Here is a 16,870-nt window from a genome sequence, read left to right as displayed (position 1 = left end):
CAGAGAGGAGCGCTTGTGAGTCTTTGAGATGCACCCCCATCACAGCCTCCTCTCACACTTGATCTGGATCCTGAAAGCTACCCAAGCCACGGAGACCGATCACAAGATGATTTAACAAATCTGATTCTAAGAAGAACTTGAGAGCAAAATTGGCTTGGTTTTTCCATTTGGAAGAAGCAAAGCCACAAGAAACTGTTGGGTAGCTTGTATAGGGCAGAAACTGCATCCAGGAGTCCGTGGAGGAAATTTGTCCCCAGATGTGCTTAGTTTGACTATTGCATTGTTTAATAAATATTCTACATGATCTGCCAGTGTTTTAAAATCAGGAAATTTCATGTAAGAAATATTGATTTCTGGTTTTTCTTAAAAAAAAAAAAAATCCAAGATAAAATGGACAACCCTACAGAATGATCCACAACCTGTCAGCAGAAGTGGAAAAGTGACACCCTTTAGACAGGGCATGCAGTGTGGCCAGGAGTCCGCTGCACAGATTGATGTATTTGCCTGGACCCTGTAATAGGCAATGAGTCCACAATCCCTGAACTACTGGTGATATCAGTAAATTTAAATTTCATTCTGCCCCAGCTTGTTGAAGAGACTGACAGACATTTTCTTCCTTCCTTTTCTTTGAATTTTACTAGCAAAAAACAAAAGTCAACCAATAAAAAAATTTAATTTTTTTTTTCAAGAAATAAAAACATACTGAATGAGAAACTCAAGAAGGATAAATCTTTTACTGGGGGGTTACTAATGAGTCTTTTGAGTTCTCTTTGAAACAGGTAAGAGAATTCATCTGTTTGGAGGGCAGGATGGAAGCTGGGGAATTTGTCTTATTCTCTAGAAAATCTTCTCCTGAAGCCTGAATCTCTCTAACCACAAGCAGAATGAGGGAGAAGAACTATGGAAACGCAAAATTTTCCTGTCATAAGAATAAATCTTAAAAGATAAATTTTTAGCTTCAACATAGAACGAAGTTATAGCTTTTTGACAAATGATTTTCTGGGTTGCCATGACAACTGAGCCTGTTAGAGGTGTACATAGAGAGGCCTGCCCATAAATCAGAACGCTTTAGGAAGGGGTTAAAACAAATATTTCTAGACTATTCCCAAGCGGTAGTGCCAAAAATGTAATTATAGACATTTGTATCAGTCTGCCATAATGCATGACAGCTCCAATTTTACAAAATGTTAATTAAAAAAATCTATTAAACCCATGTCCCTCTGAGAGAAATTAATATCACACCTAAGGTTGGGAGTCGGTGCAACACAGAGGCTGTGAAAATTGGGATGGCACAGTCAGAAAGAGAGGCTTAGAAGTAGACTAGTCAATAAGCAGTTTAATGAAGAGTTTGTGCTAGATCCCGATCCTCCAGAGAAGAAACACTCAGATCCAGATGATAGTGCTGTGAGCTTTCTGGAAGCTTGAGAGAACTGCAAAAAGTAAAGATCTGGAGATGGAATTGGAAAAGAAAAGCTGATAGATGGAAGTTAAGCTCATCAGGAAACATGGGGATGAAGCACCTAAGAATCATTCAATCCAGGAGGACACGATAACAAGAAGTAACTTCTAATGAGGTCAGAAAAAATGAGAGTTAGCTTAAAATCAGACACTGGAAAAATGCTTCTCAAGTTAAAGGTCATGAGACTCCATTCCAAGGGTCACAAATTGGCAGCCTGAGGCCAAACTGAGTCCAGAGAGAAGTTCTCTCTGGCCTGCACAGTGTTCTTTTTAAAAATGTACAGTGTTTGCCAACATTTAAAAATCAGGAGATTGGACATAACAATCTGACTTCTTCTCTTTAAAAAGCAGATGATTTGGCAGCAACAGGCCTGGATTGCTGTGTGACTGGTGAGCGGAGCTGGGATAGAAAGCATAAACTCCATGAGGACAGGAATTCTCCTCACTTAGTCCTTGTCCTGAGCAACCATAACAGTGTAGGGTATGTAAGAGATGTAAAAGGTACTCAGGAAAGTTTGAATGGATGAGTGGACAGCAGCTGCCATCTTCCCTCTTTACATAAGACTCTCCTGAGGTCCCTTACCCAAAGGACTACCTGCCTAGCCCCTAAAGTCATCTGAGTTTTCCACTTTGCACTGTAAGATTTTCATTTAGTTGGGACATCATGACAGGAATTCCCCACAGAACCCATTCTCATGGCCACATGTGCAGGCCACTGAGGCACAATAACAATGCAGTATTATCTTTAAGGACTTAAATCATCCAAAAGCAAGTTTCCCTTGGAGGTCTGGCATGAACTTTCATCCTGCAGGCAGAAAGCAAAACTAAGAGACTTGCCACAAACCTCCTTCAGCGCTTGGAAGAGAGCAAGTAACACTGATAAATTTGATCATTCATTTGTTCATTCAACAAACACTGAACCACTTCTAAGTGTTACTGGCCATGTGATATGTCTCTTTAACCTTGATGGCCAGAGATTTAAATTTTTGTTAAATGAATGAATGAGTAGTAGAAATCACTATAGAGAAGAAATATATTGTGAATCTACTATGTGCCAACCTGTTTGAAATTCTTTTCCCTATTTTGTAGAAAAGGAAGCTGAGACTTGAGTCCACAGCATGGGTAGAACAGGAATTCGAGTTTAGGTGTGCTTGGCAGCCACACTGTGTGCAATTCATTATGCTACCAACCTCTCAGCTAAACTCTGTTCTCAAGAGGAGAGGGTTCAATAGTCACCTCCAAAAATATTTTCCATTCTAATTCCTGGAGCATGGGAAGGTGATCTTATTTGGCAAAAATCTTTGCAAGTTAATTAAGGATCTCAAACTATCATCCTGGATGCAGGGTAGGTTCAGAATCCAGTGGCCATTAGTCCTTTGAGAGGAAGAGAAGTATCCTTGCAGATACAGGGAGAAGAGGGCTTTGTGAAGACAGAGATTGGAGTGAAGCATTTATAAGCCACAGGACCCCAAGACTTGTCAGCAACCCCCAGAGGCTGGACCTGAGGCAGGGAGCCAACTTCCCCTCTGATCCACTAGGAGAGACCAAGCCTGTCGACACCTCAACTTCAGACTCTGGTCTCCACAATGAGGACAGAATGCATTTCTGCTGTTGGAAGCCACAGAGTTCATGGTAATTTGTTGGAGCAGCCCTAGAAAACTAATACGTTGAAATATTCCTGGTCCCCAGGACTGGAGCAGATCCCCCAGAAAACTCTGCCTGTACTGTTCATGGTGAGGATTATGCTGCATTTGGGATCCTAAAGCTTTACTGGTCATCTTTACCTCAGAAGTTCCCTATCTTTGATGAAGCCTTTCAGCTTGAGGTCCCACACAGCTGTATCCAGAAACTAGCTCAAACCTCAACAAAAGTGAACTCAGTTGAGAGTTACATATACTTTCTTTGCTTCTTTGAAAGCACAGGGAGTACCTCTGTCAGGAATGGTATGTGGTCCAGGGCTTTGGAGAAATTCAACTTAATGCCGCAAAAGAGGACCCATGCTCTCAGTTCAGTTCAGTTCAGTTCAGTTGCTCAGTTGTGTCCAACTCTTTGCAACCCCGTGAATTGCAGCACGCTAGGCCTCCCTGTCCATCACCAACTCCCGGAGTTCACTCAGACTCACGTCCATCGAGTCAGTGATGCCATCCAGCCATCTCATCCTCTGTCGTCCCCTTCTTCCTCCTGCCCACAATCCCTCCCAGCATCAGAGTCTCTTCCAATGAGTCAACTCTTCACATGAGGTGGCCAAAGTATTGGAGTTTCAGCTTTAGCATCATTCCTTCCAAAGAAATCCCAGGGCTGATCTCCTTCAGAATGGACTGGTTGGATCTCCTTGCAGTCCAAGGGACTTTCAGGAGTCTTCTCCAACACCACAGTTCAAAAGCATCAATTATTTGGCACTCAGCTTTCTTCACAGTCCAACTCTCACATCCATACATGACCACTGGAAAAACCATACCCTTGACTGGACAGACCTTTGTTAGCAAAGTAATAGCTCTGCTTTTTAATATGCTGTCTAGGTTGGTCATAGCTTTCCTTCCAAGGAGTCTTTTAATTTCATGGCTGCAATCACCATCTGCAGTGATTTTGGAGCCCCCCAAAATAAAGTCTGACACTGTTTCCACTGTTTCCCCATCTATTTGCCATGAAGTGATGGGACCAGATGCCATGATCTTTGTTTTCTGAATGTTGAGCTTTAAGCCCACTTTTTCACTCTTCTCTTTCACTTTCATCAAGAGGCCCTTTAGTTCTTCTTCACTTTCTGCCATAAGGGTGGTGTCATCTGCATATCAGAGGTTATTGATATTTCTCCCAGCAATCTTGATTCCAGCTTGTGCTTCTTCCAGCCCAGCATTTCTCATGATGTACTCCACATAGAAGTTAAATAAGCAGGGTGACAATATACAGCCTTGACGTACTCCTTTTCCTATTTGGAACCAGTCTGTTGTTCCATGTCCAGTTCTAACTGTTGCTTCCTGACCTGCATATAGGTTTCTCAAGAGGCAGGTCAGGTGGTCTGGTATTCCCATCTCTTTCAGAATTTTACACAGTTTATTGTGATCCACACAGTCAAGGCTCTGGCATAGTCAATAAAGCAGAAATATATGTTTTTCTGGAACTCTCTTGCTTTTTCCGTGATCCAGCGGATGTTGGCAATTTGATCACTGGTTCCTCTCTGACCAGATCAAATAAGGCTTGATACTACCATGTGAAGATGAAGTGAAGTGACATGAAAATCGCTCAGTCGTGTCCGACTCTTTTAGACCCCATGGACTATACGGTCCATGGAATTCTCCAGGATAGAATACTGAAGTGGGTAGCTGTTCCCTTTTCCAGGGGATCTTCCCAACCCAGGGATAGAACCCAGGTCTCCCACATTACAGGCAGATTCTGTAGAAGGCATGAATTCTGTGTGAGCTGTTCTGGGGAAGCTTCTGGGAGAAAGAAGGGAATCCATTCTGCGTCTTGAAAAAGGACAAGAGCGAGGATAATCATCATGTTGTTGTTTTGGTCACTAAGTCCGACTCTTCTGTGACCCCTTGGACTGTAGCCCACCAGGTTCCATGGACTTCTCCAGGCAAAAGTACTGGAGTTGTTTGCCATTCCTTCTCCAAGCAATCTTCTTGACACACGGGTTGAATCTGATTCTCCTACATTTGCAGGCAGATTCTTTACTGCTGAGCCAAAACAATGGTATTATTTACTCAGCACCTGCAAAAGGTCAAACACTGTCCTACTGACCTGCAATAAATTTCCAATGTATTTCTCCCAGTCACCCCACCAGTTAGACATTTACTTCCATCATTTTCTTAAGGGGAAATCTGAGACTCTGAGAAATAAATGCCAAGTTCAAGTTCACCCAGATAATAAGTGGGAGGACTCAACAGTTGAAAGTATAGGTGGTGGGAGAAAGAGGCTCCAACCAGGTGGAGTGAGCATCTTGGGAAAGAGGAACAGAGGGGACATATGGAGAAGGGATGGCTGTGAAAACAGACTGGAGAGAGAATTACCTTCTGAGGAGCTTGGTTTTGATCACCTTAGCTGTGTGAGTCCCTAGAGGTGTGTGAGTACAGGACCAACCAGCACAAGTCTGTATTTTGGGAGGAAAATGGTGCACTCAGGGATGAAAGCAAGAGGGTGAGAACACCCATTTGCTCCTTTCAAGGGCCTTATGGGAGGCAGGGGTGATGGGAGTGACAAACACAGAGCAGGTTTGAAAGCCTGGGGAGCAAGACCGGGCTTAATTTCAGGACGGCCTTCAAAGGGTGAGGCCAAGGAAGTTGTCCTGGCTCACCCGGAAGTTGGGGAGGAGGAGCCAGCCATTGACCACAGTAGAGGGCACAGGGCAAGGGCTGCGTGGGCCTACGTGGTAGACTCAGGTTAAAAAAAAAAAAATCTGATCTTTCCTTGCCTCTGGGCCCCTCAGACTCCAGCGATGTCTGGTTAGCAGATGGTACTACAGCTTCTGCCTTTCTCCCTGCCTCCAGTGGATTCCCTTCAAGGGGAGCTGCTTGGAGTTTAGAGGGTATATCTTTAATTAAACACATGAACAGTTTTCAATTCTCCAAAGGAAATAGAATATTCTAGCTTTGAATCAGACAAGATGTGTCTTATAAGCCCAGAACCTAGTACTAGGGTACAGAGCACCCCAAACACCGCTTACATCTCAGATATGAAGCATCAAACCCAGTGTGAAAACCTTGGAGCTAGGAGCTCCTGGCTTGAGCGAGCCCTCTCAGAACTGTCTAGGGAGTTGCTGGTTCACAGCATCTTCCGAGTTTCTACTGACCTGCCCCTGCCTTCTCCAAAGAGCCATGCTGTCCTCCCTCCAGGTAACCTGAGAGGAAGAGACCAGCTGAGAGTCTGGGGCCAACACATCAAGTAGTCAGGAACTAAGATACTCCCAACTCAGCACCCCGATCTCTGTAACAAGCATCTGGAAAAAGTATCAGCAAGCAGGGGACTGGACTGGAGGCAAAAGATCCAGGCTGGAATTCTGGCTTGACCTCTGCTTCTTTTTACCTGTGGGCTCAGTGGGCAAAGTCATAGCTCCCTGTGGTGGGGTATGATGGCATGGCTGTTGTGTGCCCAGCCTAGGCAACAGCCAGCACTTGTGTCTCTTTGCTGGAGGGCCACCCTTGAGCTGCTGGAACTCACTTTTGTCTGTTGGGACCCTCAGTCAGTGATCAGGGGCACATGAATATGAAAGCCTGACTTCTGAATCTCTGGAGGACAACTTACACTGAGGGGCTCCCCCTCCACAAAGCTTTGTCTGAAATCTTCTCCTGGGAGCCCCCTATCCTGTCCTGCCTTCTCCACTCCTCCCCTGGGCAGCCCGGAGACTCACCCTTCATCAATCACTCCCACGGGAATCCCCAAGGCAGAGTCGGCTTCCAGGAAACTCAACCAAAAGACCAGTATCTGTTCAAGGCCATTGTGGAGGAACAGATCTTAAAAGCAGTGAACAGAATATTCAGCACAAGGGTCACAACAGGAAAAATCTGGCAAAAAGACGTGTTTTGTTTGGCTCGTGGAGACTTTAAAAAATGTGAAGAGCCTTGCCAACATTTAAAAATTGGGAGATTTCACACAAAACTCCAGATCTTCCCTTGCCTTGTAAAACCAGGTTTGATGACCGTGAGCCTGAATTCCTGCAGAGCAACACTAGCTGGGGTGGGCTAGCTCTGCCCATGCACGGGGCCACTCCACCTACTCATTCCCATGACCCATCTGGTCTCCTGAGTCAGTGGAGTTGGCAATCTATGGTGTAGCCCATAGAAAGCATTCAGTAAAGTCTGTCGAATCTGAACAAGGGTTTTTCTTGAAAACAATTCAACTCGAGGCTGGGGTGAAGAATTGTGTAAGAGGACGCCTCGCTCAGCTCCATTCCAGCTCTTTCCTCATGCCTGGCAAGGTACTTCCATAAACACTCTTCCGAAAGAAGCTAAGTCGATGAGGAGAGCTGCCACCATAGGACATTTATTTGACAGCGAACACAGAATGAAGTGAAATCAAGTCACTGGTAGTTTGGGGAGGTAGGCAAGAAAAGCAAAAACAGGTCTTAGCTTCAGATGTCGTTTTATGTTGCCATAAATAAAAGGATGGCTACAGCTCAAAAATGACATTTTAAACATTTCAAAATGTTGACTCGCGCAGTTTGCACTTCTAAAAAAGAAACATGGTATGGTTGAAGCCCTTTAAACCAATATAACTGGTAGTAGGTCATTTAAAGAATGACTTAAATATTCCCTTCAACTCTGGAGCCCAGCGGTCCAGCCAGAGGTGTGCAGGGCACTGTCAGTTGGGCACTATGCTTTACAGAGAGATGGGAAGTGAAATCATCCTGTACATCACAGAAGCAGAGGTCAGATAAGCCTGCTCCTATTGTATGAGAGCACCCTGTGGACCCTCAGTGTCAGGGAGAAAAATTGATCAAGCTACACCCTGAAATTCACCAGTGCTCTGAAATCCACCCTTTCATTTGCATAAAGTCCATGCTCCTGTGGGCTGCTCCAGCAACCAATGACTGAGTCTAGTCTGGAGTTGTAAGGTAGACATATCCCAGAGGACGAGGTACTCCTCGGATGGCCCTCTGTGGCTCACAGATATCCAGCAGCCCCAAATCCCCCAAATCTACCCCAAAGTTCTGCCAACACCAGCTCAGAGAGAGTGGCAATCTGGGGTGCTTCACCCAGGCTTTCTTCCCACCCCTGTCCCTTCAAAGCACTGCTTGCTAGGCAGTCTGATACTCCTTCAGCCTTCTCTGGCTTCTTCTCCATTTTCTCTCACACAAGAGTTTTTCCTGATTAAAAAATCCTTGCAGCTTTAATCCCCACTTGGCACTTGCTTCTCCAAGGACACATTCTGCATTCAAAAATTCCTCCTGCCTATATTCTGAAAAATCTGTATCCTCTACCCAATAATCAGAGGCTCCCAACTTTTGTGACATTACAGGAATCCAAAGAAAAAAGTACTTAAGATGAGTATTCAAGGAACTGGATATGCAGTTAAGATAAAAAGAAGGAAAGGAAGACAGCTTCTCAGTAGTTCCTCCATTCTGACAATTTTCTACTGAGAAAACGAGCAGGGAGAGCCCCAGAACACAACCAACTCATACCTCTCAGAAAAACTCCCTGAGACTTCCTGATTACCTGTCTTGCTCTGGAGTCCCAGCTGTTAAATTGCCATTTGAGGAAGAGATATACAGTCCTTTGGAGAACAGCTGACCAAGAAGTCTTTTGTGGCCACAATAGAGACCACAAGCCTATCATTCTCCATACCCTAGACCTCAGCATTTCCGACTGTCATTTTGTGGAAAGGCAGAAAAGGGAAGTTCACTGCCTGCATGAAAATGTAAATGTGGCCGACAACCAAAGAAAGAAAGAACACAGCCAGACATACATACACACACACACACACATGCACACACACATGCACACACACACTCACGCACACACACACACACACTTATGCTGCTAAGAGGGTTAATGTTTTAACCTTCAGGCTGGTTATTTCATAATTCACAGCAAAATAGAAAAGGAAGGCAAAATCAGCAACATCGTTTATAAGCCCTGGAAAATGGAAGTTTCCAAGCTGTCATAAATAAGGATGGAAGCACTTGCCAAGCCAGAAAGTTGGCCAAGTTTGAATCCACTCAATCCTTATATCTTGGAGCTCAGAATGGAACACCAACCTTTTGGGATTTGTAATAACTTCTTCTCAGCAAAACTTTTTGCTATTTATAAGGAAGTAAAAACAAAAGCAAAAAATACAATACAGAAAGTTTTCTAAAGGAGCATTAAATCCCAGTGAGCAGTGGGAAGGTGATAATAGTATAATGTGCTGGAATTAACTTCTAATTTAATCAAACAAAGCTTAACATATGCAATATTCCTTTCCTGTGTGTGTGTGAGAAAGAGAATTCTTACGTCTTTCCTTCCTTCCTTTCTCTTTTTCACTCACATACCATCTCACTTTTTAAATACGTATTCCACCCAACCAATAGTAAATTTAAAATTTAACTGTTAAAATTAAAGAATAGATAAAGCATAGCTGTGTCTGTTTATGTTGGTGGAAAGGCAGCCAGAGGGAAAGAAAAAAGAGGACGGAAAAGAAAGAAGAGAGACAAAATAGGTACCAAGAGCTGGGACACCTTTCACAAATTTATAGTCAGTCAAAAAGAATTAGCACCACCAAGGTGAAGAGCAGAGGTCTGATGGCTCTCTCAGAGTTTGCAGCCGGGGGTCCCTCAAGAGAACAAAAGAGCACTGTCCTCAGAGAGTGAGGGCCAGAAGCATGAATTCCTAGGCAGACAGATCTCATTTGTGGAACTTTGGACAAGTTAGCTTTTCAAGTCTTTTCTCCCTCTTGCAAAGTATGCATGATAACGGTGTCAACATTGCAGACACTGTAACTGTATGGCCCAGGAGATCAAAGAGGACATCTGTTTTGCTAACTGTGGTATCTTCCCAGGACCTGGCTCATGTCTAACCTATAATTGATGATTAATACTTAACCAGATTTTGAATAGGGTCTGGCTAAGATAAAACAAGATAACGTACTAAAGAATTTACTGATAGTTCCCTGGTGGCTCAGATGGTAAAGAATCTGCCTGCAATGCGGGAGATCTGGGTTCGATCCCTGGGTTGGGAAAATCCCCTGGAGAAAGGAAAGACTACCCACTCCAGTATTCTGGCCTGGAGAATTCCACGGACAGAGGAACCTGGCAAGCTACAGTCTACAGGATCTCAAAGAATCAGACACAATTGAGTGACTTTCACTTCCACTTTTCACTTTCATACATAGATCTCAGTGGGGTGGTGTTACAAAAAAAGAATTCACCCCAGGGATTTCACATGAAGAGATGTAGGGATGATGTAGAGACATTTGGGCAGGCTAAAGGGACAAACAAGAGGTGGCGACTCATGGAGACTGACCACAGAGGGAAGTTTTTCCCACCTCTAGGGTTGAAGGCTGTCTGAGGAGGCCTTACAAATAGCTGTGAAAAGAAGAGAAGCAAAAAGCAAAGGAGAAAAGGAAAGATATAAGCATCTGAATGCAGAGTTCCAAAGAATAGCAAGAAGGGATAAGAAAGCCTTCTTCAGTGATCAATGCAAAGAAATAGAGGAAAACAACAGAATGGGAAAGACTAGAGATCTCTTCAAGAAAATTAGAGATACCAAGGGAACATTTCATGCAAAGATGGGTTTGATAAAGGACAGAAATGGTATGGACCTAACAGAAGCAGAAGATATTAAGAAGAGGTGGCAAGAATACACAGAAGTGTACAAAATAGACCTTCACGACCCAGATAATCATGATGGTGTGATCACTCATCTAGAGCCAGACATCCTGGAATGTGAAGCCAAGTGGGCCTTAGAAAGCATCACTACGAACAAAGCTAGTGGAGGTGACGGCATTCCAGTTGAGCTATTTCAAATCGTGAAAGATGATGCTGTGAAAGTGCTGCACTCAATATGCCAGCAAATTTGGAAAACTCAGCAGTGGCCACAGGACTGGAAAAGGTCAGTTTTCATTCCAATTCCAAAGAAAGGCAATGCCAAAGAATGCTTAAACTACCACACAATTGCACTCATCTCACATGCTAGTAAAGTAATGCTCAAAATTCTCCAAGCCAGGCTTCAGCAATACGTGAACCGTGAACTTCCTGATGTTCAAGCTGGTTTTAGAAAAGGCAGGGGAACCAGAGATCAAATTGCCAACATCCGCTGGATCATCGAAAAAGCAAGAGAGCTTCAGAAAAGAAATCTATTTCTGCTTTATTGACTATGCCAAAGCCTTTGACTGTGTGCATCGCAATAAACTGTGGAAAATTCTGAGAGAGATGAGAATCCCAGACCACCTGACCTGCCTCTTGAGAAATCTGTATGCAGATCCGGAAGCAACAGTTAGAACTGGACATGGAACAACAGACTGGTTCCAAATAGGAAAAGGAGTACATCAAGGCTGTATACACCCTGTTTATTTAACTTCTATGCAGAGTACATCATGAGAAATGCTGGGCTGGAAGAAGCACAAGCTGGAATCAAGATTGCCGGGAGAAATATCAATAACCTCAGATATGCAGATGACACCACCCTTATGGCAGAAAGTGAAGAGGAACTAAAACGCCTCTTGATGAAAGTGAAGGAGGAGAGTGAAAAAGTTGCCTTAAAGCTCAACATTCAGAAAACGAAGATCATGGCATCCGGTCCCATCACTTCATGGGAAATAGATGGGGAAACAGTGGAAACATTGTCAGACTTTATTATTCGGGCTCCAAAATCACTGCAGATGGTGACTGCAGCCATGAAATTAAAAGACACTTACTCCTTGGAAGAAAAGTCATGACCAACCTAGATAGCATATTCAAAAGCAGAGACATTACTTTGCCGACTAAGGTCCGTCTAGTCAAGGTTATAGTTTTTCCAGTGGTCATGTATGGATGTGAGAGTTGGACTGTAAAGAAGGCTGAGCACCGAAGCATTGATGCTTTTGAAGTGTGGTGTTGGAGAAGGCTCTTGAGAGTCCCTTGGCCTGCAAGGAGATCCAACCAGTCCATTCTGAAGGAGATCAGCCCTGGGATTTCTTTGGAAGGAATGATGCTAAAGCTGAAACTCCAGTACTTTGGCCATCTCATGCGAACTGTTGACTCATTGGAAAAAGACTCTGATGCTGGGAGGGATTGTGGGCAGGAGGAGAAGGGGACGACCGAGGATGAGATGGCTGGATGGCATCACCGACTTGATGGACATGAGTCTGAGTGAACTCCGGGAGTTGGTGATGGACAGGGAGGCCTGGCGTGCTGCGATTCATGGGGTCGCAAAGAGTCGGACACGACTGAGTGACTGAACTGAACTAAACTGAGGGTTGAAGGGACAAAGGAGCTCACCAGCATTCAACTCAACAGTATTTAGAGCAAGAGAGCCATAGAGAGGTAGTTGGCCTCCCCCAAATCCAGGAGTCTAGGTAAATGCAGAGAGAAATATTTGCTCTGAGTGTAATATCTGAATATCCTGAAGCACCCTCATAGATTATCTATTATTACTATTCAGCAATACCTATTGTGTCTGACTCTTTGCTACCCCATGGATGGTAGCCTGCCAGGCTCCTCTGTCCATGGGATTTTTCAGGCAAGAATATTGGAGTAGGTTGCCATTTCCTCCTCAAGGAAATCTTCCTGACCTAGAGATTGAACCCAAGTCTCCTGCATCTCCTGCATTGCAGGTGAATTCTTTACCCACTGAGCCATCTGAGAAGTAGACTATCTTAGTTCAGGATTCATAGTTCATGTTAAAAACCTAGAACTCCCCCAAAAGTCCAAATACTGCTGACACCTCTGTACTTCCCACCCAGCTCCAGGGTCTTCAGAGAAATTGTGTGAGCTTACCTGAAGCTGAATTCTAATTCATAGAGCAATCTAATCTACATTTTATTTATCAATTCAGCAAGACTAATTACTGTAAGATGAGAACTAGTAGAAAGAGATGAAAGGGTGGTAAACCAACACAAAAGAGGCTTTGCCTTTCTTCCTTCAACACATGGTAAAATTTTTAAAAGGAGAGAGAATTGTCTGTTCATTAGTTTATGGTTGAGCAGAGATTTTTGATTCAGTAAACACAGGCCCCGGGGTCTGTGGTATGTGAGATGGGACTTGACCAAATGACTGGAAAATTAGCATGTGCCCTTGGCAGTCTCCGTCAGACACTGGCTGCAGACAGGACCTTCAGGGACAGGAGCAGCAACATGACCGTGTGGCTCAGATGCTGCTCTGTCTTGTGTCTCTGAGGCAAGAAAGAGCTCAGCCATCTCCAACACCTTGTCCCAAAGTCCAGATCCTCTCCATGGAGGTGGCAGGATGTGTTCTCAAGCAAACCTTCCCTTCACGTCCCTGACCTGCATCTTCACTGAAGTGGTTTCTCTACCTTCACATATCCTCACTGGAGAGCTGTGCTTAGTTGCTCAGCCATGTACAACTCTTCGTGACCCTATGGACTCTAGCCTGCCAGACTCCTCTGTCCATGGGGATTCTCCAGGCAAGAATACTGGAGTGAGTTGCCATGCCCTCTTCCAAGGGATCTTCCCAACCCAGGAATCAAACCGGGGTCGCCTGCATTCTTTACCAGCTAAGCTACCAGGGAAATTCAAGCGACTGCTTCATATAAATAGGAAGTGCTCCAGATTCCGAGCAACAAGAAAATTCACTTCAGAATGATCAAAGTCAATAAATCCATCTTCAGGTACAATGGAGAAAAGGCAAACACACTCTGGGCTTTCAATAGCTAATTAGCAATAGATACATACTGGATGCAACTTCCATTTCATAAAGTGAAATTTAGAAAGCGAGTGTCAAGTTCACTACAGTGCCACATATTGTCAAGTCAAGATTGGCAAGGACTTTGTGAGCAGCATGAATTACTGAGGGAGACGGGTGGAGGGGGGGTGGTGGTGTTGACTGGGATAAAGCCTCTCCTGTGACTTCAACTAACCTTACTATTCTGCATCTGGACAACAATAATCTCTGCTCAGTTGCTAGTGCTTGTAGGAGTGACTACTGCACAGCCCTGAGGGTGACCTAGCCACCTCACTAGCCTTACTCCAGTCCTGGCCCTCCTCAAGGGCCCAGCCCAAGCCCACTAGCTCTTTCAAGCACTATCTCTCAGAATTACCCTGTGTGTATGCTCAGTCACTTCGGCCACATCTGACTCTTTGTTGCCTTACGGAGTGTAGCCCACCAGGCTCCTCTGTCCATGGAATTTCCCAGGCAAGAACACTCGAGTGGGTTGCCATGCCCTCCTCCAGGGAATCTTCTGGACTCAGAATTGAACCTACATCTCCTATGTTGCAGGCAGATTCTTTACCCACTGAGCCACCTAGGAAGCCCCCCAGAGTTAGTCTGCTGCTGCTAAGTCGCTTCAGTCGTGTCTGACTCTGTGCGACCCTGTAGACGGCAGCCCACCAGGCTCCTCCGTCCATAGGACTTTCCAGGCAAAAGTACTGGAGCGGGGTGCCATTGCCTTCTCCTAGATTCAAATCCTGGCATTCCCCCTCATTAGCTAGGTAACTTGAAACAAGCCCCTCATCATTCTGCTCCTCAGTTTCCTAACCTTTCCAGTGGGAGCAATATTAGCATCTGCCTCATAGACTGTTAAAGGAACCACAAAGCACTTAAAATAGTGCTTGGCACATGGTTGGAAACCAATACCTATTAGCCTGATACCTGTTTTTCTAAAAGGTAGATCCAATGATAAACACTGCTTTAAAAAGTGTTAGAAAAGACAGTAACAACTGTAAAAATACCTTAAATTATGTGCTGGTAAAACTTCAGTACCACTTACTTAAAATGATTTAATAAGAAAAAAAAAGCCCAAATTACAAAATATTTTTAAATAAATGAAATGTCATTACCCCAAGTGTGACCAATTGTATTGCCTGCTACAGCTATTATGAAAAACTACATCAGGACTCAGAAAACCCATTGCCTATAAACACTTGTTTCTAAAGGAACTTGAAACAAGTTTTTCCTTTCAAACAATCTCTTAGCCAATTCTTGTGTTATTTTTATCCTTAGCCAAAGATTTTCAAATAGATAATTCAAAAGTTAAAGATAATGGAGGAACCCCTTCAAATGATGAAAAATTCCAATTTAATGAAGTGAGAACCAAAGGAGAAAACCATATTTGGGATATGACCTTCAATGCTTTTCTTCCAGAATCCTCAAACTGCAGAGCATCACTTGAACTCATTGAACAATCATAATACGGCCCCAAACTATGGCTTCCCTTGTGGCTCAGATGGTATGCCTGCAATGCTGGAGACCTGGGTTCGATCTCTGGATTGGGACGATCCCCTGGAGAAGGGCATGGCTACCCACTCCAGTAGTCTCACATAGAGAATTCCATGGGCAGAGGGGCCTGGAGGGCTACACTCAATGGGATCGCAAACAGTCAGACACGACTGAGTGAGTAACACACACACAGGCCCAGTCGAGTAGGACCAGGAGATGAGGGGACCACGGAGATGCTTATTGAGGGGTGGGGAGTGGTCCCACAGGCCTCTTCCTATCCCCTTTCCTCCTAACCATACCCTGCCCCATCACACAAGGAAACATTGGGGCTTGGGTCACTTTGAGAACACAGTCCTTTGTCCTACACAGGTCTCAGTTTCCCTATCTGTAAAAGGCCATGCTGCTGCTGCTGCTAAGTCACTTCAGTCGTGTCCGACTCTGTGTGGCCCCATAGACGGCAGCCCACCAGGCTCCCCCGTCCCTGGGATTCTCCAGGCAAGAACACTGGAGTGGGTTGCCATTTCCTTCTCCAATGCATGAAAGTGAAAAGTGAAAGGGAAGTCGCTCAGTCGTGTCCGGCTCTTCGCGACCCCATGGACCACAGCCCACCAGGCTCCTCTGTCCATGGGATTTTCCAGGCAAGAGTACTGGAGTGATAAAAGGCCATAGTCAGGAGAATTAAGGCAGAGGCCAAAAACTGACAGCCAGGGAGTAGTCCTGGAATGTTTTACATGGTCAGCACCCTCTTTCTGCAAAGGCATGAATTTGTAGCTGCTCTTTAAGAACTGGAACATTTTGCAATTAAAAAAAAAAAAAAGCCTACACAGCTGACATCTTTTGGTAAATAAAGGATCTGGCAGCACTGAGATCCCAGTTCCATAGGAACACAATTGACTGGTGCTAAGAAATGGCTGCCATCTATGTGCTATGAAGAAAAAGAAAGTAGGCTAAGGATACGGGATGTGATTGCTTCCCAGGTGGTGCTAGTGGTAAAGAACTCACCTGCTCGATCCAGGGTCAAAAGGATCCCCTGGAGGAGAGCATGACAACCCACTCCAGTATTCTTGCCTGGAGAATTCCATGTATAGAGGAGCTTTGCAGGCTAAAATCCATAGGGTCACAAAGAGTCGAACACAACCGAAGCAACTTAGCATGCATGTATTAGCATGCATGCATGCAGGCCCAAACAGACCATGACCTCTTATTCTATCAAAATCAAATCTGACTGTGATCAATATGCAAAAATTACATGGTCAGGGAGAGGAATCTAGGAAGAGATTTAGGAGAACCCCTGAGAAAGCTCAGAGTGTCGTTCCCTGCTTGGACCACATCCAAAACGACCCAGGGAGGGAAGCGCCCCTTCATGAGAACTCTTATTGTACCCAAGCAATTGCTGAATGACCCATACATGCAAGCGAGTCTGTGAATCCAGGGCATTTACAGAGGCAGACCCAAGCACAGTGCAAACCCATGTCCTTTCAAGTATTATTATTAGTGATACCCAGTACTTCTCCCCATGCCAAGTACATTATCTAGGTTTCATAGGAGCCCAGTGGGGAGACACTGCTACCATTATCCTCATCTCTTGAGGAATGGAGTCGTGAAGTAGCTTTCCCAAGGTCAATT

The 16,870-nt window shown here is 44.5% G+C and overlaps 1 protein-coding gene across 10 annotated transcripts in view; it reads right to left on the bottom strand.

Annotated features, from left to right (window-relative positions):
• The window catches only part of NTRK2 (neurotrophic receptor tyrosine kinase 2), a 402,024-nt gene that overhangs the window by 212,246 nt on the left and 172,908 nt on the right, over positions 1-16,870 (bottom strand). The window lies entirely within an intron of this gene.

The sequence above is a fragment of the Capra hircus genome, chromosome 8, assembly GCF_001704415.2.
Source record: "Capra hircus breed San Clemente chromosome 8, ASM170441v1, whole genome shotgun sequence".
Lineage (NCBI taxonomy): Eukaryota > Metazoa > Chordata > Mammalia > Artiodactyla > Bovidae > Capra > Capra hircus.
This window is presented reverse-complemented; position numbering and strand designations above follow the sequence as displayed.